At 40.3% G+C, this 24,314-nt stretch overlaps 1 protein-coding gene across 2 annotated transcripts in view; it reads right to left on the bottom strand.

Annotated features, from left to right (window-relative positions):
- The window catches only part of Kcnn2 (potassium calcium-activated channel subfamily N member 2), a 440,351-nt gene extending 417,083 nt beyond the window's left edge, over positions 1-23,268 (bottom strand). The window contains exon 1 of one of the 2 annotated variants that reach the window (XM_063277521.1): positions 22,719-23,268. The gene's annotated coding sequence lies outside the window, so the exon portion shown is untranslated. The remainder of the gene's footprint in view (positions 1-22,718) is intronic. The other variant, XM_063277519.1, reaches the window with a different exon arrangement.
- Positions 23,269-24,314: the final 1,046 nt, after the last annotated feature.

Genomic DNA, 24,314 nt, shown 5'->3' with positions numbered 1-24,314 from the left:
CTGGCTGAAAGAAAACAGGAAAACAGGTCTACAGCACTCCTGACACACAGGCCTATAGGATGGTCTAGCCACTGTCAGAAATAGCAGAACAAGGTAACACCAGAGACAACCTAATGGCCAGAGGTAAGTGCAGGAATCCAAGCAACAGAAACAACGACTACATGGCATCATCGGAGCCCAGTTTTCCCCCCAAAGCAAACACTGAATATCCAAACACACCAAAAAAGCAAGATCTAGATTTAAAATCACATTTGATCATGATGCTGGAGGACTTCAAGAAAGACATAAAGAACTCCCTTAGGCAAATGCAGGAAAACATAAATAAACAAGTAGAAGCCTATAGAGAGGAATCACATAAATCCCTGAAAAGAATTCCAGGAAAACACAATCAAACAGGTGAAGGAATTAAAAATGGAAATAGAAGAAATAAAGAAAGCACAAAGGGAAACAACCCTGGATCAAAGGAAGAGACAAAGGAGCCGTAGATACAAGCATCACCAACAGAATACAAGAGATAGAAGAGAGAATCTCAGGAGCAGAAGATTCCATAGAAATCATCGACACAACTGTCAAAGATAGTGTAAAATAGAAAAAGTTATTGGTCCAAAACATACAGGAAATCCAGGACTCAATGAGAAGATCAAACCTAAGGATATTAGGTATAGAAGAGAGTGAAGACTCCCAACTCAAAGGACCAGTAAATATCTTCAACAAAAATCATAGAAGAAAACTTCCCTAACCTAAAGAAAGAGATGCCCATAAACATATAAGAAGCCTACAGAACTCCAAATAGATTGAACCAAAGAAGAAAATCCTCCCATCACATAATAGTCAAAACACAAAATGCACAAAGCAAAGAAAGAATATTAAAAGCAGTAAGGGAAAAAGTCAGGTAACATATGGAGGCAGACCTATCAGAATCAGACCAGACTTCTCACCAGAAACTATGAAAGCCAGAAGGTCCTGGACAGATGTCATACAGACCCTAAGAGAACACAAATGCCAGCTCAGGTTACTGTATTCAGCAAAATTCTCAATTAGCATAGATGGAGAAACCACGTTATTCCATGACAAAACGAAATTTACAAAATATCTTTCCAGAATTCCAGGACTACAAAGGAAAATAAATGGTAACACCCAACAAAAGGAGACAAGCTACACCCTAGAAAAAGAAAGAAACTAATCAACTTGGCAACAAAACAAAGAGAAAAAAAGCACAAAAACATAATCTCACATTCAAATACAAATATAACAGGAAGCAACAATCACTATTCTTTAATATCTGTCGACATCAATGGACTCAACTCCCCAATGAAAAGACATAGATTAACAAATTGGATATGCAATGAGGATCCTCCATTCTGCTGCCTACAGGAAACACACCTCAGAGGCAAAGACAGACACTATCTCAGAGTGAAAGACTGGGAAACAACTTTCCAAGCAAATGGTCAGAAGAAGCAAGCTAGAGTAGTCATTCTAATATTGAATAAAATTGATTTCCAACCAAAAGTCATCAAAAAAAGAAGGACACTTCATATTTATCAAAGGAAAAATCCACCAAGATGAACTCTCAATCCTAAGTATCTATGCTCCAAATACAAGGCACCTACATACAAAAAGGAAACCTTACTAAAGCTCAAAGTACACATTGCACCTCACACAATAATAGTAGGAGATTTCACCACACTCTCATCAAAGGACAGATCATGGAAAGAGAAATTAAATAGAGACATAGACAGACTAAGAGAAGTTATGGACCAAGTGGACTTAACAGGTATTTCTAGAACATTTTATCCTAAAAAAAAATATATCTTCTTCTCACCACCTCATGGTACTTTCTCCAAAACTGACCATATAATTGGTCATAAAACAGACCTCAATAGATACAGAAAGATAGAAATAATTCCATATTCAACAAAACTTGACAATCTGCAGGAAATGGACAATTTCCTAGACTGATACCAGGGACCTAATTAAATCAGGAACACATAAACCATTTAAACAACCCCATAACTCATAAAGAAATAGAAGCAGTCATTAAAGGTCAAATGTCAAAGATAGTGTAAAATGGAAAAAATTACTGCTCCAAAACATACAGGAAATCCAGGACTCAATGAGATCAAACGTAAGGATAATAGGTATAGAAGAGAGTGAAGACTCCCAACTCAAAGGACCAGTAAATACCTTCAACAAAATTACAGAAGAAAACTTCCCTAACCTAAAGAAAGAGACCAAAAAGAGCCCAGGTCCAGATGGGTTCAGTGCAGAATTCTATCAGACCTTCATAGAAGACATCACACCAACACTGTACAAACTATTCCACAAAATTGAAACAGATGGAGCGCTACCGAATTCATTCTATGAAGCCACAATTACTCTTATACCTAAAATACACAAAGACCCAACAAAGAAAGAGAACTTTAGACGAATTTCCCTTATGCATATCGGTGCAAAAATACTCAATAAAATTCTGGCAAACCGAATCCAAGAGCACATCAAAACAATCATCCACCATGATCAAGTAGGCTTCATCCCAGGCATGCAGGGATTGTTTCATATACAGAAAACCATCAACGTAATCCACTATATAAACAAATTGAAAGATTAAAATCACATGATCATTTCATTAGATGCTGAGAAAGCATTTGACAAAATTCAACACCCCTTGATTATAAAAGTCCTGGAGAGAATAGGAATTCAAGGCCCATACACAAACATAGTAAAAGCCATATACAGCAAACCAGTCACTAACATTAAACTAAATGGACAGAAACTTGAAGCAATCCCACTAAAATCAGGGACTAGGCTGCCCACTCTTTCCCTACTTAATCAATATAGTTCTTGAAGATCTAGCCAGAGCAATCAGACAACAAAAGGAGGTTAAGGTGATACAGATTGGAAAAGAAGAAGTCAAAATATCACTATTTGCAGATGATATGATAGTATATTTAAGTGATCCCAAAAGATCCACCAGGGAAATACTAAACCTGATAAACACATTCAGCAAAATGGCTGGGTATAAAATTAACTCACATAAATCAGTAGCCTTCCTCTACACAAAAGAGAAACAAGCCAAGAAAGAAATTGGGGAAACGACACCCATCATAATATTCTCAAATAATATAAAATTCCTCAGTGTGTCTCTAATCAAGCAAGTGAAAGATCTGTACGATCAGAACTTCAAGCCTCTGAAGAAAGAAATTGAAGAACATCTCAGAAGATGGAAAGATTTCCCATGCCCATGGATTGGCAGGATTAGTATAGTAAAAATGGCCATTTTACCAAAAGCGATCTAGAGATTCAATACAATCCACATGAAAATACCTATCCAATTCTTCAGAGAGTTAAACAGAATAATTTGCAAATTCATCTGGAATAATAAAAACCCAGGATAGCTAAAACTATCCTCAACAATAAAAGTACTTCCAGGGGAATCACTATCCCTGAACTCAAGCAGTATTACAAAGCAATAGTCATAAAAACTGCATGGTACTGGTACAGAGACTGACAGACAGTCCAGTGGAATAGAATTGAAGACTCAGAAATGAACCCAAACACTTATGGTCACTTGATTTTTGACAAAGGAGTCAAAAACATCCAATGGAAAAAAGATAGCATTTTCAGCAGATGGTGCTGGTTCAACTGGAGGTCAGCATGTAGAAGAATGCAGACCGATCTATGCTTATCACCCTGTACAAAACTTAATTCAAGTGGATCAAGGACCTCCACATCAAATCAGATACACTCAAACTAATAGAAGAAAAAGTGGGGAAGAATCTCGAACACATGGTCACTGGAGAAAATTTCCTGAACAAAACACCAATTCCTTATGCTCTAAGATCAAGAATTGACAAATGGGATCTCATAAAACTGCAAAGCTTCTGCAAGGCAAAGGCACTGTTGTTAGGACAAAATGGCAAGCAACAGATTAGGAAAAGATCTTTACCAATCCTACAAACGAGAGAGGGCTTATATCCAAAATATACAAAGAACTCAAGAAGTTAGACTGCAGGGAGACAAATAACCCTATTAAAAATTTGGGTTGAGAGCTAAACAAAGAATTCACAGCTGAGGAATGCCGAATGGCTGAGAAACACCTAAAGAAATGTTCAACATCTTTAGTCATAAGGGAAATGCAAATCAAAACAACCCTGAGAGTTCACCTCACACCAGTGAGAATGGCTAAGATCAAAAACTCAGGTGACAGCTGATGCTGGCGAGGATGTGGAGAAAGAGGAACACTCCTCCATTGTTGGTGGGATTACAGACTGGTACAACCATTCTGGAAATCAGTCTGGAGGTTCCTCAGAAAATTGGACATTGAACTACCTGAGGTGTTACCATACCATTCTTGGGAATATACCCAAAAGATGCCCCAACATATAACAAAGACACATTCTACATTATATTCATAGCAACCTTATTTATAATAGCCAGAAGCTGGAAAGAACCCAGATGCCCTTCAATAGAGGAATGGATACAGAAAATGTGGTACATCTACACAATGGAATATTACTCAGCTATCAAAAACAATGACCTTATGAAATTCATAGGCAAATGGATGGAACTGGAAAATATCATCCTGAGTGAGGTAAACCAATCACAGAAAAACACACATGGTATGCACTCATTGATAAGTGGATATTAGCCCAAATGCTTGAATAACCCTAGATGCACAGAACACATGAAACTCAAGAAGGATGACCAAAATGTGAATGCTTCACTCCTTTTTTAAAAGGGGAAGAAGAATACCCTTGGGAGGGAATAGGGAGGCAAAGTTTAGAACAGAGGCAGAAGGAACACCCATTCAGAGCCTGTCCCACCTGTGGCCCATACATATACAGCCACCAAGCTAGATAAGATGGATGAAGCAAAGAAGTTCAGACTGACAGGAACCGGATGTAGATCTCTCCTGAGAGACACAGCCAGAATACAGCAAATACATAGGCGAATGCCATCATTAAACCATTCAACTTAGAACGGGACCCCCATTGAAGGAACCAGAGTAAGGACTGAAAGAGCTTGAAGGGGCTTGAGACCCCATATGAACAACAATGACAACCAACCAGAGCTTCCAGGGACTAAGCCCTTATCCAAAGACTATACATAGACTGACCCTGGGCTTCAACCTCATAGGTAGCAATGAATAGCCTAGTAAGAGCAACAGTGGAAAGGGAAGCCCTTGGTCCTGCCAAGACTTAAGCCCCAGTGATAGTGATTGTTAGGGAAGAGGGTGGTAATGGGGGAGGATGGGGAAGGGAGCACCCATAGAGAAGGGGAGTGGGACGGGTTAGGGGAATGTTGGCCTGGACACCGGGAAACGGAATAATAATCAAAATGTAAATAAGAAATACCCAAGTTAATAAAGATAAAAAAACAATTTGTTTCTGATCCCAGTGTGATGTTACCTGTGCCTCTGGACAGTCAGTCACTGACAGCTTTAAGAAATTCCTGAGCAATGAAAACATTAGGCAATGACAGATTTAAGAGATTCATGCTCAATACAAACCAGCTGTAAGCTACTTCTATCGGCTTTGCACATATCTGTTTATCACTGGTTCTTCTTCACAAGCTCTAGGAAATGAGAGGAGCATAGACATTCATCAATAGAAGAATGGATAATGGAAGTGTGATATGTATGCAACAGAACTTTATTCAGCTCTAAAGAGAAACAAAATTATGAAATTTTTAAGGAAATTAATGCACTTGAAAACATTACATTGAGCAAGCTATCCCAGGCTCAGAAAAATCAGACCTTTGGTTTTCCCTTTCTTAGGTTGATCTTAGCCTCTAATTCCTAAATATGACCATCCAGGTGGGAGTTGATCTGTGTAAAAGACAGGACACTAGAAAAGTCCCTTCATGATGGCAAAAGGTGAGAAAGAGGGGAAGAGAGCAGAACCAAATAGAAGGGGATAAAACTGGGGATAAAACGAACACAATAGAGAAAGGGAGAGGAACAGAAGATATGGAAAGGGGGGAAAGGGAGAATCAGAAAATGGAATGTGTAGGAAGATCTCACATGGAAACATATGCTGTAATCTAATGTGAAAATATAACAAAGCTGTAAAAAAGTTGAAAAATTCAACCAGACTTTTACTGACCTATACAGTATATTTACTATTATACATACATATACATATGTATTTTAGATCAAGAAATGTGTATTTACTACACATATACATATATATGTATATATGAAAAGTTAAAATGGGGTTATTCTCCACATTCTTCATATACAATGAGACAATAACCCTATTACATCACTGAAGACAAACAAACTTAAGAAGCTGGAACTAGGAATGGCTTCTTTTGGAGTTGTTGGCTGATGAAGTCTCATGGACCCACAAACATTATAGGCTATTGTCAATGCTATTAGTTCAGCTTCAGAACGTAAGAGTAGGACTGTATTGCTGAGGATACTATATAAGTGAATTATAGAATATAATGACATTTAACTGAGCATCAATGAGCTTAACCCCTACAGGGTAGAATGGTGCTATACAGGATGCTGAAGGATAAAAGCAATCATCAGTCATTCCTGGCCATGAGCCCTAAGAGATACAATAATGACTGGCTAATCAGGACATACTCATTCATGCAATAATGACAGTATCACGGGAGTAATCAACCACTTTCTGGTTGAATTTAAGTCCTGTTCCATAGGGTATATTCAACAACTGATACTATGGTTAGGTCAAAACTATATGGATAGACAGATTATAGACTCTCTGGAGAGCCTACTACTATTACTATAGTACACGTACATTAAACTAACTCCTAATGGATCAAAAGAGCTTCCATTTGCAATAGACGGTGATTGACAGAGAGTCAAAACTTGTCACAGTACAGAGAATAAGGTATTGCAGAATGCTCAAACATAAATGGAGCAGATACACTGTGACCTCCTCTCAAGTTCCAGAGACCATATAGAAGAGATGACAGAAAGAGTGTAAAAACCAGAGGCAGTGGATGACCACAGGGAAACTTTATCTTCTGGACACACATCAGGACAGCTACACAGATAAAGTCACTGTTGTTGAGACGGCATGCACAATATCTGTACATACACACACCAGATCAAACTTTAGCAAGGGAAACAGAATTGGACAACAAGTTCTACATGTAGCTAAAAAGCCATTAGCAATATTAGCTTCAGAGAGAGAGAGAGAGAGAGAGAGAGAGAGAGAGAGAGAGAGGGAGGGAGGGAGGGAGGGAGGGAGGGAGGGAGGGAGAGAGGGAGGGAGGGAGGGAGGGAGGGAGAGAGAGAGACATGTTTTTCTAAAAGTATAATTACTGGGAAGTCAACCATGCTCCACTGGAAGGCCACATATCCATGGATATATGAACAACAGAAATTTGTTTTGATTTTTTAAGACAAAAATTTGAGTGGGTAGAACAGAGAGAGGAGATCTGGGGAAAGTTTGGGGAGAAGGGTAAAATGATAAAAACACATTGTATAAAATTCTCAAGGGTGAATAGACAGCGCAGTAGTTAAGAGCACTGACTGCTCTTGCACTTCACACCAACCACATGGTGGCTCACAACTATCTTTAATGGGATCTGATACCCTCTGAAGGCAGCTACAGTGTACTCATATACATAGAATAAATAATTCTTATTTAAAAAGAGGTACAAAATTGTGTGTGTGTGTGTGTGTGTGTGTGTGTGTGTGTGTGTGTGTGTGTGTTCATCCCACTGCTCCTGGATAGATTTAGATTTTTTTTTTATTTAAATCTGCTTTTAATGAGGGTTCTTAAACACTTCAATTCCTCTTCTAGCTCACTATCCAAAGGTAGCAGAAAAAAAGATGGCTAATAGAACAAAGGGATGTGGAACTATTTAGAAGTTTTGGGGGGCTAATTCCGATCTCCATTTGTCACCATACCAGTAGTACGGTTCAGTAGTGTCAGAAGCTCAAACATGATTCAGCAGCAGTGGTACAATCTGGCAGAAACAATCTGTCAGGCCTCCACCAAATTGGAATAATTGGCATGGGTAAGCATAAGAAGGAGTGACAAGAATTAGAGATACCAGAAATTAGAGAACTTTTTGCTGTGTCTCCCTCAATGAAGTGAAGATCAGCAAAGCCAGGAGACCAACGAAGTGTTACAAGGCTGTTTATGAAGTGCCTTGTCACTGTCTGTTGAGTTCTATTTATGCTCTCCCCAAATATCACAATTCCTTCCATGGGTCTTGCCTCAACAAACAACACATGAGTATGCCTCAGCAAGATACCATGTGAGTCTGCATTACACACAATGCAACCATGAACTTCCACTTCAGTTCTGTTTCTCTAGAGAACTCTAATACATGATTCATCTACACTTGAAAAAAGTCATACAAAATAAGTCTGATCAATGGTCTGTGGTAACCAAACTATAAAAGCTGTAAATGAAGATGTTTAGAATACCTAGTAAAACTGGAAGAGATTTCCAAACCAACAGATGTAGAGATGGAGCCATAGAAGTACCAGACACAGGAGGAAAGTGAGACGGTAACTCACTCAAATGGTCAAGTTTCCTAAGCTACTAAATTTGAAGACCATGAAATATATAAAATGCTAGAAAAAAATTACAAAAAGTTTCCCAGTAAAATAATAATGGCTTTAGATATGATACAAACGAGCTATGGATCCAATTCAAGACATACAAAAAAAGTCAGTATCATAGAAGAAAAAATTTAAGCAATTGAGAAAATCAACAATATGAATAAAAAGCAACTTAGATGGAAATTAAGCAATGAAATCAACATTTTGAAAAAATAAAACATGTTGGAAATAAAAAAGAAATTAATCAAATTTAAAAAACATTGGAAAGTAAATCAATAGATTTGACTAAGCAGAGAAAAGAAAACAAAACCAGAGATGGAGGACAAAGATGAGAAGAAGCTAATTTCAAAGAAAGAAGAAATGATGATGGCTCCCTCAGTAAAGCACTTGCCTTGCAAACATGAGGAGTCTTAATCCTCGGAACCCAAGTGAAAATGCACAGCATCTGGGATCTTAGCTCCTGGGACACACAGACAAGTGGATGCCCAGTTTCACTTGACAGCCTATCTAGCCAAAATGGTGAGCCAATGAGAGAACCTGTATCAAAAGTGCTGGTTGGTATACCTAAAAATGACACCCGAACTTGCCTTCCAGTCTCTACATATATGTGCTCACATGTACGCACATGCCTGAACACCCACACACAGGTGCAAAAATATAAAAGGAAACTCAGCATGACCATACATACAAGAACTCTAGAAATATTTCCAAATCTAGAAACAGAAACAGATAAAAAAATAAACAAACAAACAAAACTCCACAAAAATCTATGTAGTATCCCAAACAGATGTAACCAGAGAATAACCTTTCCAAAAGATATTAGGTCAAAATTAGGTCAAAACAGAAGCAAAAAATGCCTTAAAGACTATGAAAGGAAATATGTTAGCTTACACATAAAGGCAAACACAAGAAAATAACATCAGATAATCTCCTCAGCAACTGTCAGAGGCAGGAAATGTATTTCAACTCCTTAAAGTAAGTTAATTGATCCATGCTTATCACCCTGTACAAAGCTTAAGTCCAAGTGGATCAAGGACCTCCACATCAAACCTGATACACTCAAACTAATAGAAGAAAAACTAGGGAAGCATCTGGAACACATGGGCACTGGAAAAAATTTCCTGAACAAAACACCAATTCCTTATGCTCTAAGATCAAGAATCGACAAATGGGATTTCATAAAACTGCAAAGCTTCTGTAAGGCAAAGGACACTATGATTAGGACAAATCGGCAACCAACAGATTGGGAAAAGATCTTTACCAATCCTACAACAGATAGAGGCCTTATATCCAAAATATACAAAGAACTCAAGAAGTTAGACCGCAGGGAGACAAATGACCCTATTAAAAAATGGGGTTCAGAGCTAAACAAACAATTCACAGCTGAGGAATGCCGAATGGCTGAGAAACACCTAAAGAAATGTTCAACATCTTTAGTCATAAGGGAAATGCAAATCAAAACAACCCTGAGATTTCACCTCACACCAGTGAGAATGGCTAAGATCAAAAACTCAGGTGACAGCAGATGCTGGCGAGGATGCGGAGAAAGAGGAACACTCCTCCATTGTTGGTGGGATTGCAAACTGGTACAACCATTCTGGAAATCAGTGTGGAGGTTCCTCAGAAAATTGGACATTGAACTGACTGAGGATCCAGCTATACCTCTCTTGGGCATATACCCAAAAGATGCCCCAACATATAAAAAAGACACGTGCTCCACTATGTTCATCGCAGCCTTATTTATAATAGCCAGAAGCTGGAAAGAACCCAGATGCCCTTCAATAGAGGAATGGATACAGAAAATGTGGTACATCTACACAATGGAATATTACTCAGCTATCAAAAACAACGGCTTTATGAAATTCGTAGGCAAATGGTTGGAACTGGAAAATATCATCCTGAGTGAGCTAACCCAATCATAGAAAGACATACATGGTATGCACTCACTGATAAGTGGCTATTAGCCCAAATGCTTGAATTACCCTAGATGCCTAGAACAAATGAAACTCAAGACGGATGATCAAAATGTGAATGCTTCACTCCTTCTTTAAATGGGGAACAAGAATACCCTTGGCAGGGAAGAGAGAGGCAAAAATTAAAACAGAGACTGAAGGAACACCCATTCAGAGCCTGCCCCACATGTGGCCCATACATATACAGCCACCCAATTAGACAAGATGGATGAAGCAAAGAAGTGCAGACCGATAGGAGCCGGATGTAGATCGCTCCTGAGAGACACAGCCAGAATACAGCAAATACAGAGGCGAATGCCAGCAGCAAACCACTGAACTGAGAATAGGACCCCCGTTGAAGGAATCAGAGAAAGAACTGGAAGAGCTTGAAGGGGCTCGAGACCCCATATGTACAACAATGCCAAGCAACCAGAGCTTCCAGGGACTAAGCCACTACCTAAAGACTATACATGGACTGACCCTGGACTCTGACCTCATAGGTAGCAATGAATATCCTAGTAAGAGCACCAGTGGAAGGGGAAGCCCTGGGTCCTGCTAAGACTGAACCCCCAGTGAACTAGACTGTGGGGGGAGGGCGGCAATGGGGGGAGGGTTGGGAGGGGAACACCCATAAGGAAGGGGAGGAGGGAGGGGGATGTTTGCCCAGAAACCAAAGAATTATTATTAAGTATTAAATAAATTTAAAAAAAAAGAAAAAAGAAATAATTAGTACAAAAAAAAGTAAGTTAATTGATAGAAAAAATAAGGAGTTTCAAAGATAAGCATGAACTGTGGCAATTCATGGCCACTAAGGCAGAGCTGCAGAAGACATTCGAAGGAATGCATGGATACACAGAGGAGGAAGAAAGATGGTCTCAATCATAGTAACACAAAATGAAACTCCTGACAATGAGTGAATAAAGGATGCAAGCCATTACTCCCTATGGCAAACCAGCAATCCTTGAAAACTGACACAGGAGAAGCCCTAAATAAGCATCAATGGTACACTAAATGGGAGCAAACTGGGATGTGTTTTCTCTAAATTAGAGAAGGAAGTATGCATGCCCAGACCCTTCACCTTTACTCAAGATAGTGCCTGAAATCTCAGCTAGAGCAATACAATAAGAAAAAAGGAATAGAACAAATTAAAGTTGGGAATGAAGAAGTCATTTGCAAATGGCATATTTTAAGCTTAAAGGACCCTAAAACTGTAACAGGAAATTAATATCTCATTAACAAAGTACAAGGGTCTAAAATCAACATGAAAAATCAGCAGCCCTTCTATATATTAGCAACAGCCTTGTTAAGATAGAAGTCATAAAAATAAAATAAAAAACAGTCCCATTAACAATATTTTTTTTCTTTTTCCCAGAGCTGGGGACAGAACCCAGGACCTTGGGCTTGCTAGGCAAGCACTCTACCACTGAGCTAAATCCCCAACCCCAACAATAAATTTTTTAAAAGGAAAAAAAGAGAAAAGAAACTAGGAAACAAGAAAATATAAAACTAAGCAAGGAGGCAAGTGAATTCTACAGGAAAATTGAAAACACCGAAGAAATTAATTAAAGAACACAATAGAAAATGCTAAGACCTCCTATGCTTATGCATTGGCAGAATTAGTATTATGTCACTTGCTCTGTTAAAGCAATCTGCAGATTCAATGCAATTTCCATGTAAATTCCAATGAGTTTCTGCAGAGAACTCTACAAAGAATCTATCCCAAAAGGCATATACATGCAGATAAGTCTCCAAAGATCTACAGGAATCCCAAGGAGAAAAAGCAAAGCTGGAAGCTTCACAATACCTGATCTTAAATTCTGCAGAACCACAGAGACATAGCAACATTGTACAGGAACCAAAACAGACACAGAATTAAATGTAATAGGAGACCTAGAAATAAAAACACAAGGCCAGAGACACTTAATCTGTGACTATGTTATCAGGCACATACATTTGTGAAATGTAACCTACTGAATAACTGATGCTGGCCAAACTAGATGTTCGCATATAAAGAATGAAACATTATTATCTCCCATGCTGAACACAATCAATTCAAAAATCAGTCAAACATGTCAATTGAACATCTAGAACTCAGAAACTTCAGGAGAAAAAAAACAATCAAAACACTTTAAGATATAAGCAAAGGCAGGGGTATTTGAAAAAAACTTCTGATAACACAGGAAAAAAATCTCAATAATGGAAAAACAGGATTATATAAAATTAAAAAATTTCTCCACAGCAAAGGAAAAGAGGGAGAAGAGTGAAGAGACAGTCTAGACAATGGAAGCCAATATTCAACAAGTGTGTTTCCTAGAAGGGATTCATAACAAGAATCTATAAAGAACTCCAAAAATTAAACAACAAATATCATTCTGTTTTTGAAAGACATCTCTCAAAGAAAGAAATATAATAGAAAGTAATATATACTTGAATAAGTGTTCAAATCTTAGCCACCAGGGAAATGTCACCCAGGGAAGAATGGCTATCATCAAGAGGAATTGGGAGGGTGAATATAATGAAAATGCAATGTATGAAATTCTCCAAAAATAATAAAATATTTTTAAAGAAAAAGAAATAAAATCACAAAAAATCCTGGCAACACCATAGAGAAAAAGAACATTTTCCCACACCAAATGAGAATGTGAACTTGTGGAGCCACCATTGCAAAAATATGGATTTGTCAAAACACCAAAGACAGAGCACTCATTGTGTTTGTCTCAATCCTGGGTGTATACCTGAAGGATTTAAGTCAGTATACAACAGAGATACCTGCACATCCATGCTTATCACCACATTATTCACAATAGCCAAGGTATGGAACCAGTCTAGAGATCAACAGATGAGTGGGTAAAACATTGTCCTAGGAAAAGTGGGATTTTAGTCATCTTTAAAGTCAAATAAATTATGAAATTTTCAGGAAAATGAATGGAACTATAAATCATGTTAAGTGAAATAATCCAGACTCAAAAAACCAAATATTGTGTGGTTTCTATAGCATGCAGAATTGAGATTTAAGCATGTGTATGTGTGTAAGGCATTGGGAGTATAAATGGTCATGAATGTATTTTACACATGAAAGTATAAAATGGATGGAAGAGGTCTAATGGGAGGAACCACATAAGAGGGCAGTGGGATGTATTTGGAATGAAAGCAGCAAGAGGAACTATTTCAGAAGAGTGGCTGGAAACAGAAGGTTAGGAGACAAGAACTGACAATTCGAAATGAACTATAATGATACATATGCATGAAATGTCAGTGAAACCCATCACTTTATATCAGTAAAAAAAGAATGAAGTTCCATCCACATTATAGCTGGACCTCTGATTAGATGGGTGGATACACACATGGTAACAAAATCATGAATATCGATGACTTTCTTTAATCCCTTATATATTCAACACACAGGTTTTCATCCCCACCAATCAAAAGTTCATGCTTAAGGTGAATCTGAAGATCTCCTAAATTGAAAGCTATGATAAAAGTCCAAATGCAGAGTGTTGAAGAATGTAAGAAGAACCCTTACCATTGACATGCTATAGGGGTAATGGTTGTATGGACAGTGGTTTAATTCGGTCAAAGAACTCTCATGTGACAGACACACAACCAGGATGAGCCCTGATACCTACATTTCATCAGGCTCCAAGGAGATTTTTATGAAGAAAAAGCCAAAACACCACACATTCTGATGCTGCAATGACCTTGGAAAGCCAAGGTGTAGAGCCTGTGGCAGTCTATTGTACACCATGACACTATCTACTTCTGCTGTAATCTACTTTCATTTATCAGATTCTTCTGATTGGATCTCCTTGTACTTTGCATTGGGGAGAAAGTGTACTGCTCTGTCAGCACATGTGTTTGGGGTTGTTTATATTGTCTCTTTATAAAATAATACATTGCCATTCAGCTTATACATTGGTATCTTTGTGTTCTGTTAAGATTATCTTTATTATTAAGATTAAAATGATCAATTATTAAGATTGTAAGGCTGTCTGCTATTAAGTAAGGTTATCTCCCCAAACACTGGATTTATTTTCAGAGAGGCATGTGAGTTCTGAATGCTAGGAGCCTGTGTCTGCTTTTCATACCTCACATGACCACATATATGTGCTTAGTGTCATCTTGTCATGATTTTCTCTTTGTAAAAACAGATTCAGCATCTTGTTTTTTGCCTATGAAATCACTCTCAAATTCCTCTGAAATCTAGACAGGGCCATTGATTCTGGAACTGCTCTTTTAAACTCAGCATGAGAATTTGTGTTAAAACCAAATTTGCTGAAAGCTTATCTCTGTTGGTCTTTGTCATGGGGCCACAGACCCAGCCACAGCTGAGAACTAAGTCATTATGGGCAAATGATCTGAACTAGAGAAAGATGGCATGAAGGAGCAATTTCTGGAGGCCTTACTTAGATAAATGATGCTCCTACCTATGGCCTTTGTTCTGAACTAACCAGCCACCTCCTTTATTTGAGCCAGATGGATTTGGGTGTCTTTCCTTGACAAAGGAAAAGTCTAACAAAAAAACCAACATATTTATACTTCTATATAGAGAGCATGTCTTCCACCAAAAAAGTAATATCCAGGTCCAAAGACCTACCATTTGGTGTGGTGTGAATCTGTACTAACAGAGAATATAAATTTGGACTTGGCGATCATTATGTTTGAGCCTAACCTTCATAAATGTTTAATAAACTGAACCCAATTGCTGTCATTAAAGGTTTGGAGCTTTGCTTCCATGTTTCCTATCCTAGGTTTGTTTCATAAGCCTCACAGGGAGGCCAACATTTCAGTCTATCAGAAACCAGAATTCCACTGCTGAATCCAGAATAGTGAGGGGCAAACCAAGACAGATGGATCTACCTTCTGCTGAACAGGCCCATGTGCTGTAGAGTCTGCTTTCTGAAATACGGAAATACACCATCACTAGAAATGTCTCCTTAAGCATCATGTAAGCCAGAGTTGTGTGACTGGGTCAATGAATGTGCCTTCGTCCATTTCAAAGCCTTTTAGAAATGGAAATATGGGGGTTTATCCTGGACACAGGACCAGAGCCTCCAGGAATTATGCTCTGGGAGGTGGTTTTAGAAAGCTTGACTTGGGGTTGGGGATTTGGCTCAGTGGTAGAGCGCTTGCCTAGCAAGCGCAAGGCCCTGGGTTCGGTCCCCAGCTCCAAAAAAAAAGAAAAAAAAAAAAAAAAAAGAAAGCTTGACTTGAAGCATGCCTACTGTGCTTTCTCCTTTTTCTGTCTTCCCCATCCTTCACAGGTCAAAATCCGGTTTCTGTTTGGCAACAGAGATATAAACCAGGTAATAGGAAGAGTCAATCAATGCTAATTTTGGCCAGAGACATTTTGAAAAAGAGCAACTGGCAGCTCAGACACTTATATGCTGATCATTATTTTGGCCTTCGTTTTTGTCAATCACTTACTTCAGAGGTTACAGGAAGTTTTAGGTCCACAGGAAAAACTGGAGTATGGACAGAGGAAGAACTAAGTGCAGCCATCTTCAGGGAGTAAGGCCAATATTCTAAAATACCTCAAAACTGTCAATACTGAAAGCATAGAATCAGGCCTTATGTGTGGCTTAGTTATCATGCTGAGTTAACAGTAACTATCACTAAGGCCTCAGTGATTTCAAAATTATGCTTATTTGGACTAGATTGGTGTTTTAGTGTTTCACTGCTGTGAAAAGGCACCATGAGCAAGGCAACTCTTATAAAGGCAAACACTTCATTGGTGCTGGCCTGTATTTTCAGATGTTTAGTCCATTATCATTATAGCAGGAAGTGTGGTAGTGGGCAGGCAGACTTGGTATTGGAGGAGCCAAGAGTTCTACATCTTGGTATGAAGGCAGACAGGAGGAGATTGATTCCACACTGAGTGGTACCTGAGCATAGAAGGAGACTTTAAAGCCCATTCCTACAGGAACAACCTTCCTCCAATAAGGCCACACCTACTCCAACACAGCCACAATTCCTAATAGTGCCATTACCCATGGGCTGAGCATTCAAACATGGAGATCTATGGGAGTCAAACTATTTAAAAACCAAACTTTGGAAAAATTTTACTTCAAAGCAATGAAGAATTCAATAAAGTAAATTAATACCCTATTATTTTAGCTGTGTTAAAATCAACAATTATTGTGAAGAGCAAAATAAAATTTCCAAAATATTTTAAATGGCAAGAAGCAAGCTAACTTTTTAAAGAATTTGCCTGCTTATTATTGGATGTCTATTAATAAATCCATGTGAGTTTAATCTATACATGAAAGGAAATACTAAAACAAAATGATTCTTTATAATACACTGTACTTCCCTTTTACCAACATCTAACTATGTACCCCAGGATAACCTCAAATTCCTACAGAGGTCTAGTGAATGCTGGGATTACAACATTGTGTTGGTCTGTTTTCACCAACGTAAAGCAAACCAGAGACATCCAAGAAGAGAGAACACAAACTGATAATTTATCTCCATCAGATTAGCCTATGGGTATATTTATGGGGCATTGTATTGTTCCAATTTTAGTATATGTGCTGCCGAAGCGAGCACATGGGGCATTGTATTGATAGGGAATTAATGTGCCAGGGTCCAACTCACTTGGGCATTGCCACCCCTAGGCAGGTAGGCCTGGATTGTATAAGAAAACAGACTGAGCAAGCCATGGAGAGCAAGGTAGAAAGCATCATTCATCTGTGGTCTCTGTTTTAGTTCCTACCTGTGTTCCTTCCTCAGGTTCCTATCCTGTCTTCCTTGATGATGGACTATGGTTCTATGGTGTGGAAATATAAGCCAAATAAACCCTTTCTTTGCCTAAGGTTTTTTTTTTGTTTTGTTTTGTTTTGTTTTGTTTTGTGTGTGTGTGTGTGATTGTCATGTTGCTTTGCCTCAGCAGCAACTGAAAACAAAGAAGGCCAACACCAAGAGTATTTTTTAAAATCTCATAGTTCAGACATTTTACTCATTACAATTGGTCCCTTTGCTTAATGAGCAAACTGTTTCTTCTCCAGTCGACTAGCCTATAACTTAATCCTGGCGTGGTGAAGCAATGGAAATGAAAAGGCCCTTCTCAAAACCCACCTCTGATAAACTATGGTTCTTTTCACAAACTTCTCATCCAATAATAATAATAATAATAATAATAATAACAACAACAACAACAACAACACTTGCCAGTTAACCAGGCCTGTCTCTCCATAACAGAATGCAGTCATACTGGCTACAGTTGAGTCTTCAGCTAGCCTGTTGCAGCCTGCTCAGGCTTCAGCTGCCCTGTAGACCTGGTAGGAAGTAAATCAACTTTTTCCCCTCCACTTTCTCTTCCACGCACAGAATCCTCAGGCAGCAAAAACACTTATCACATTATCTTCCTTAGAGATGAAAATCTAACAGTACATCAGAGACACACAAGCTCATTTTCCTATGATACAGAGTCATAGGAAGTCAAGTCTGAGGTTAGCTTTCAGTGGCTACATTTTTAAAACACTAAAGAAATTGCATTTCACATGCAAATAATCAACAGGCAAGTTTTACCCATGATATGTTTGATGGGAGAAGACATAAACATTTCATAGATAACCAACTAAGGCCCGTACAACTAATCCATTTAAAAAGATAAAGTGAATTCTATCCTTCTATCTACCTGGAAGGACAAGCTTTATCAAATTGAGTGATATTAGCTGAGCAGGCAGCCCCTCAGTGCTAACTGAGGCATTGCAAACTCATTTGCAGCTAAATGCTTCATAACAGGTCTTTCAGAGTGGGCCCAGAGCTCCTCTGAGAAGGCATCAGCAACCATTTTCTAAAGATGTCACAAAAGACCACACACAGACTCAATTACTATGGTGATACAAGTGGCTGTCCCTGAATGGTTGCCTGGAGGCTATCACAGATGCCAGCAGTAACAATGGCCTTTAAATGAAGTCCTGAGGTTCAAATAGAACTAAGCACATTAGATCCATTGATTAGCCAGGTGTATCTCGGCCATGTATTTTATGATTTTACCTTCCTTCATCCAGGGGCTCTGCTATATTCTGAGCTGTGTCCTTGTTTATATCTCAATACTCATGGTTGCTTCTTATTCAACACTCAGGACTCTCATAGTTACTCCACCTCTTCATCATGTGGTCCCTGTGAATTCTGGCTGATTTGAATACCTCTGGCCACTCCTGTGTTAAGCCCACCATCCACATTTTACTAATGAGCTACCTCCACCATTGAGCTTGCTTCTGCCTGCAAACTATCTGTCCTCAATCTTCAGACAACAGCAAGGCAAGAACTTAGGACATTTTCCCCTGACCCACCCCCACTGCTTATATAACCTTTTTTTGTCAGTCAAATACATTCATTGACAAACTGTTCTCCTCTACACTTTGTTAGGGGAAAAAGAAAAGAAAGTAGAATGTCTCTCTGTGAAGAATGTCATGCATACACTGACAACTGTGACCTGTCATAATGCAGGATGACCTTGAATTCCACAGTTGTGTCTTTCACCCTAAATTGTTCCTGGTCCTTTTGACACCCAATCCAATGCTCTATCTGATGTTTGCGTTTCCATTTTTAAGTTAATAGGTGGGAAATACGGTTTCCTTTCTGAATATAAAACATCTATGCTCATCTGTAAATACAGTCAAGCTTGCAGTAAAGCAACACAAGGAAGAAGAAACAAAGGAAACTCCAGGAATTATGTCTGATTATTTTCTTGTCTTTTTCAACCCAAATATCTAGTCATATGAACTCTAAGATCTGAGCAGTATATTCAGTTCTCTTCGAGTCTGTTTTTACCTCCCTGAGTCACCATGAGGTTACCTGAGGCCAAAGAGCCCTCTGCAATTTGAAGGATGTGTTCATTCATCCCTGCCAAGCACCTAGACACTTGCTGGCAGGAGGAGATGAGCTAGATTTCAGTGACTTGACAAGGCTGAGCACCTTGGCAAGCAAATAAGCTGCAGAAACTCATAATCCTGCTACCATTTTCTCTCCTCCACTACCGCAGGGGTCTTCCCTCCCCTTAATCCCTACCATTGCCCAGTCTTTTCAGGGAACCCGAAATGGTCCCCTACCATCTTCAACTGCTTCAACTGTCTCACTTCATGGTTCACAATCCTCACCCTATGCTTTGTAGCCTTGCATGATTTGGCCCTAGTTCGTTCCTGTGAGTTACCAGCCTGCCCTTGCTCTGGCTGCCTTCCTCTTACAAAGAAACTCCCAGCTCCTTTGCACTACCTGGAACTCTACTTGTCTGCCTCCAGGGCCTTCTTTCTTCAGCCCAGGGTGACACACTGAGTTGATCTCAATACTTGGCTCATCTCGTACTTTCATTGTTTTCCATGTATGGCCTGTCATACTTTGTTAATGCTGGCTTACTTTTAGTGCTGTAATAAATCCACCTGTCCCTCCTTCCAATACTCAGCTCTGAACCACTCACTTGCGTGTAACCAACCATAATGTTCCCTTGTTTCTTCCATCTAAGGAAGAAATCACCAATTTCATGGTCACATTTCTCTTGGTTTCCTGTGTCATTTTGTCTTTGCATATTCTTAAATAGTTAGGCTTTTAATCTTAGTCGTTTTTAACATAATTTTAAAACTGATGGCATATGTGGTCTTCATGCTTAACTTTTCATTTAAGATTATTACATCATTAATAATAACATTACATTATCGATAACAGGAAGACCAACAGAATCAACTAACCTCGACCCTTGGGAGCTCTTAGTGACTGAACCACCAACCAATAGGCACACATGGACTTGACCTAGGCCTTCCCACATATAAGTAGCAGATGTGCACTTGGTCTTCATGTGGGTCCCAAACAACTGAAGTGGGGGCTATCTCAAAAGCTGCTGCATGTATGTGGGATACGTTCTTCTAGCTGAGCTCTCTTGTCTAGCCTCAGTGGCAGAGGATGGGCTTAGTCCCTCAAATAATTAATGTGCCAGGGTGGAGGGATACCAAGTGGGCCCCACCCATCCAGAGGAGAAGGGGGGAAGCGGATAGGGAAGAGTTATGGGAAGGGGTGACTGGGAGGGAACAATGCAAAATGGGTAAAAAATGGAAAAAACAATAATATTGTTGTTGCGAGTCACTTAATCTACTTTTAAAATTTTTGTGTACATATATGTGTGTCTGTGTTCATATGTGGAGGGTGGGGGTACATATGTGTGTATGTAGAGGCTGGAGGTTGACCTCAAGTGTATTACTCAATCTCTCTCTACCTTTCTTCCTGAGACAGTCTTTTCAGTAGCCATACAGCTTGACAAGTTGTAGAGCAAACTCCTAGACATCTTACCACTGCTTCTTCAGTGGTAGGATTACAGGTGTGTGTTGCTATGCCTGGTGTTTTTACCTAGGTTCTAGATTCACACTCAAGTCCTTGTGCTTTCACAGAGGCCACTTTACTCCTGTGCAATCTCCCCAGCACCCTATTTTGTTTTGATGGCTGCATAATATTCCCCTGTGTGGATACACCATGCTACTCTCTAGTTACTCCCTAGCAACAAATACTGAAGCTCCCTCCATGTTTTTGTTTACTGGAAGCCATACTGTAATGTATGCCTGCCTGTATGCGTGTCTCTTATTGAAAATGTGCCATTTGCTCACGAATTGGATCGCAGGTGTGACAAATGATTGGCATAGAATGACACCCCACTGGCTTCCAAAGTTGTGTGCCCCTACAGTGAGGTATGAAGATCCTGTGGGCCCACATATTTTTTTCAGTGTCTTAATACTTTTGATCTGGGGAACTTCAGTGTAGTCTTAAGCAAAACGTTTGTGTTTGTTAGAGGTAATTACGATCAGTTCTTACACTTATCGACTAATTTGCACTCTAAATTCTTCAAGGTTTCTCTCACTATTCTCCATGTGGAGATAACTTTTAGTTTGCTTTTTGTTGTTCATGTAGTTTTTGTTTTCTGAGAAAGAGTCTTATGTATCCCACACTGGCTTGACTATGAATTTATGAATCTCCTGCCTTCGTCTCTCAAGTGCTAGGACTACAAAATGAAACTTTGGGTTTTGTGTGTTCTAGGAAAACACTCTACCATCTGGGCTGCACCTCAGCCTATTCCACAGAGCTAATTTTTGTGTATTGCCCTTTTCTGTTTTCTTTATGGATTTTTCATGGGGCCATCTAGCTTGTCCACTCCTTATCATCTGTCTCCCTCAAATAGAATACAAAAATCTTGGCTGCCTTGTCCATATATTTACCTCTGGTGGCTAAGAACTGCATCTAGCACAGGACAGGACGGGCATGTGAATTCATGAGGGACAGAGTCATGTGATATACTAAGCATATACAAGAGTATTGTTCTAGAACCAGATATATTGACTTTCAATCTCAGCTTCCCCATTTACTCCGATCATGATAAAACACATCTATTCCTGAGTTGCTTCAACTGTAAAAAGAAGGGCTTTATGTAATATCCTGGGAGCTTTAACTCACATAAAGTTCTTAGAATAATACAAGTATAGCTAGTTCTTGATAAGCGCAGTTATTATCATGAAAAGGCATAATGTTGCTATTACCTTTCCTTCGATGGAAGACTCAAACTAGTGTGGGTCTCAAGAATACCTACTGCCCCTGCATGTTTAGCATCTACCTAGTCTTTCAGATTTTGGTTCTCATAGCCAAGCGAAGGTAATGCATGAGTGCAGAAATGCAATTTATTGTCAAGAAAACCATCCTGTCACTCGGATGCTAAGGAAGGCAAGCTGAATAGGTGTCCAGGCTTTTAATGAGTGGGTATCTCACAAGCCAACACTCCCCCACCCCTTACTCCCAACACTGCATCACACACAAAGTCACAGCAGTCTTCCCCCCCTCTTTTTATTCCGGTTCACAATTGCAAAGAGAAGACAGGTGAGTTAGAAAGACAATCGATGAGAGCGCACATGACAAGGAAAGAGAGGAGCAGAGAATTAAAGCAACGGAGAAGGGTGGAAGGACAAGAGGAGGAGGAAGTTTAGAGCAGCCCTGGAACTGACCTGATGTAAACAGTAAGATGTAGAAATTGGAGCCAGAGGAAATCCCTCCCATCCCCACACAGGGGAATACTTTCACACAGGAGTGGGGAGGCTAGGTAAAAGCGGTATAGGAAAAAACTGTGGCTGACCAGAGGCCTAGGTCAGGCAAGGGAGGTAAACCTCTCCATCTTACCTAGGGGAGGCTGGCCCCATTAGAACTGTAGTCCATAGTCAATGTCATCTCAGTGAAGGGCTTACCTCAGTCTGCAACCAGGAATCCCGCTCCATTTGAAGCATCCCTTGCCTCAAAGTGGGAAGCTTGGCCTTGCTTAAACACGCCAGGGGGCCCAGCCCCAGTGCATTTCCACTGAGGTTGCCAGCCGATCCCTCCGGAGGAACTGTTTCCATTTGAGATGGACCAGGAATTCTGGCCAGGACCAGCTGCTTCTCAGAGACAAATTCCGTCAAAGCTGGCCAAGAGAGCCAGGGGGCTGCAAGGAGCCCCTGGAGGTGGGCAGCGAGCCTGGGGCACGGCTGGGATCAGCAAGGCCCTGGCTGACCACTCGTGAAGGTCCAAGTCCACACCTTTGTGGACAGGCTTCTGCTTGTCCCTGCTCCAGTACGACAGTGCTGAAATTGCAGGGCTCCCCAAGATGCCCCGCCACCACTGGGGAACTTCCTCCTTCCCGAGTCCTTGGTAGGCGGGAGAGCACTGGTGGGCGGGGGACCCCGACTGATTAGGGTTGTCGCCGACCTTGAGGCTACAGAGGGGTGTGCGTGCGCCAAAAATAAACGCAGGTGCGCGCACTGACGCGCGCACACGCGCGCGCGCGCACACACACACACACGCGCACACACATACACACACACACACACACACACACACACACACACACACACACGCACACGCACACGCACACACGCACGTACAGCCTCTGCTTGGCACTTCTATCCCAGGAAAAGCAATTGTTCATAAACAGCTTTAATAAAGCATGGGGAGGGTGCTAGAGACATCATGCCCAAGACCAAATTTGGGGATGATTTTGATTTTAAGGTTTGGATTGAAGCGTCCCAAATATAAAAAGATCCAGGACAAATTTCATGCTCTGTGTGTGGGGGGGTGGTGGGGTGGGAGGATAGAGAAATTAGGACCTATGTGCAGATGTGTTCACGTTGGTGGTTTAGAGTGAGAAAGCAAACAAAGACGCGGGGCTTTTCCAACTCCAGGGCCAGAGCGAGCGCGGCGCCATAGGGGTTAATGCCTAAAGCCGCCCACAGCCTGCCTGCAGGCTTTCCCAGGCTGGGAGCGTGCGCAGGCTCTTGGGAGAGCCGGGGATCACCCGCCCGCAGAGCTCCTGGGGCGCTTCCCGCCCTGTGCTATTTATAGATCAGCTTCCAGCTGCTGCAGGGAGCTCACCCGCTAGGGCATGTGGAGTTTGAGAGCCTTCCAGAAACAAAGAATTTTCATAAATTCTCTGAATGGCAAAGATGTCTCTTGATTGTCGCTGTTCAGTCTGGCTACCACGTATTATTTCAGGTTAGAATTCCTCTCTCTCTCTCTCTCTCTCTCTCTCTCTCTCTCTCTCTCTCTCTCTCTCTCACACACACACACACACACACACACACACAAGGAGGGGGAGGGAGAGAGAGTCCTTTCATTTGAAGGCCTATTTTATATTCTCTGCAACATTCAACCTATCCTATTGGCAGGTTGTCCTCATAGTCATGCACAATAAAAGGTATGCAGAGTACTGAAAAATACCATCTCCTCTGCCTGCTGTCTGAGGGCTGCAGACTCCAGGCTTGCACTGTGAGCCTAGCCAGGTGGTGTCTGTGGCAAACACCAGCAGATTC

This window comes from Rattus norvegicus, chromosome 18 (genome assembly GCF_036323735.1).
Source record: "Rattus norvegicus strain BN/NHsdMcwi chromosome 18, GRCr8, whole genome shotgun sequence".
In the NCBI taxonomy this organism is placed as follows: domain Eukaryota; kingdom Metazoa; phylum Chordata; class Mammalia; order Rodentia; family Muridae; genus Rattus; species Rattus norvegicus.
This window is presented reverse-complemented; position numbering and strand designations above follow the sequence as displayed.